Here is a 2,107-nt window from a genome sequence, read left to right as displayed (position 1 = left end):
CTTAAAGAATAATGTTAGAAAATAAAAAAAAATTATAAAATATAGAAAAATAGATGAAAAAATAAAACACAATATTATTTGAGCATTCTAAAGAGTAAAAAAAGAAAACAAAAGAATCATCTAAAAAAAATGAAAGATACGAGAAGTGTTAAATAATAAATAAGACCATAAATTATATATAAGCAAATAAAAAACATGTATTTAATGTAATTTATAAGAAAAAAAAAATTCACGTTTATTCATTTGAATATTAATCGTATAGCATAATTGAAAAATCAAATCACAATGATAAATTAAGTTTAATATAGTAATCGTGAAATTTTAAAGTTAACGTGAAACATTATTATTTTTATGGAAAACAAAATTTATTAATGACTTAGATTAACGTTAGCATATTAATATAATTAGGTTCACTATGTTAAGCTAAATGAATTGGAAAAAAAAATTGTTACACATGACATGATAATTGAAGTGTTGTCGTGTTGGTAGGTCTGACAGTATAGACTTTACTCGATCAGATAGAATTACCAACCTGATTTACTGAGTGAGCCTCAACTCTACTCACATTCCGGTTATGTATGTATATATTTAAAAATATTATATATAGAAATTGAACTAAAGACTTTCAGCATGTACAAAAAATTCTTAACCATTCAATCAAATTTATCAACTTTTAATAATAACACTTTTATTTATATAAAATTCATGTTTTATTTAATGAGATATAAATACAACTTTAACCATACTACTTAATCTCAGTCTTCTCATATTGTGAATCACAGTCTCTAACTACGGCCTTCACACAATTATCTAAATCGAATCAATCTATTTTTAATTGGTTTGATTTGATTCAGATACATATACAAAAAAAAAATATAAATTCAAATTAATTCAAACCAATTATAATTCAATTGGTTCAAGTACATACACAAATATCGAGAATATAAGAAAATAAGAAAAAGTCTAAGGAATTAGTAATTTTATTGAATATTGGCCAGCATGTAATCAGCAGAAAAAAATGAGTTATTAGATGAAATCTCACATCAATTTTACATCATTAAATCATCATTGATGACTATTTAATGGTTACTAATCACAAAAGTTACTGACCCTAACATTACTCAAAAAATAATATAAATAATCAAAACTAATAACATGGTAACTCAAACTAATTTATCAAAAATTATTAAACAAATGCACACAAATATTTAAACAAATGCACACAAGTAATCGTTCTTTATTGCCGAATATGTTTTACCATCGTTCTTCGCAAGCTGACGTCAGGAGCACGAAAGATCAGGAGCTGATAAAGACACTAGCTGCTACTTTGAACCTGATAAAGACAAATCCATCAGTAAAGATAGGGTGTATCAGTTATTAGGGCGACGGTTAGGTTAGGTTGCAGGTAATTGGATATTTGGATATAACTATTTTCATCCCCATAAATAGAACATATAAATCAAAAGTATTGTGCTAGTAAATTAAATTAATTTCTCTTACCCATATATGTCAATAATGGTGGATATTTGATGTTTTATTGAATAATATTTTCAGGTAATGTCATGCCATGCTATACTCAGTACATAATTTTTTTGTTCATACCTTAACCATTTTTGAACTAAAAAATTTAGATATGAGAGTAAAATGAGTGTTATATCTTAACGTGATAATTTTTGGTGTTTTTTAAAATTATGAGAAGTACACAAATCGGACCATTCGATTTGTGTTTAAATTTTTTTTAACACAAATTGGACGGTCCGAGTACAGAAATTAGACGGTCCGATTTGTGTACCTAAAAATCGGACGGTCCGATTTCTGTACCTCTTATAAATCGGATGGTCCGATTTATACTCCGTACGTTAAATCATCCCACATTTTAAAAAAATACCACAGTAGATCACAATTTAAAAAAACATCATTGTTAATCCAATATTAAAAATAAAAAAATGCCATTTTTTTATTATTTTTAATTCATTTACATAACCATTCTTCAATTCATAGATCCCTAATATGGTCTATACTCCATCCAATTTCTTTGCAGCCACCTCTTTGTCACTCTCCGGTCTCACCGCATTATCATTCATCACCGTTTTATCACCCTTACCGT

The sequence above is a fragment of the Arachis ipaensis genome, chromosome B06 (genome assembly GCF_000816755.2).
Source record: "Arachis ipaensis cultivar K30076 chromosome B06, Araip1.1, whole genome shotgun sequence".
NCBI classification, from domain to species: Eukaryota; Viridiplantae; Streptophyta; class Magnoliopsida; order Fabales; family Fabaceae; genus Arachis; species Arachis ipaensis.
The sequence above is the reverse complement of the archived record's forward strand: the minus strand, read 5'-3'. Positions refer to the sequence as shown.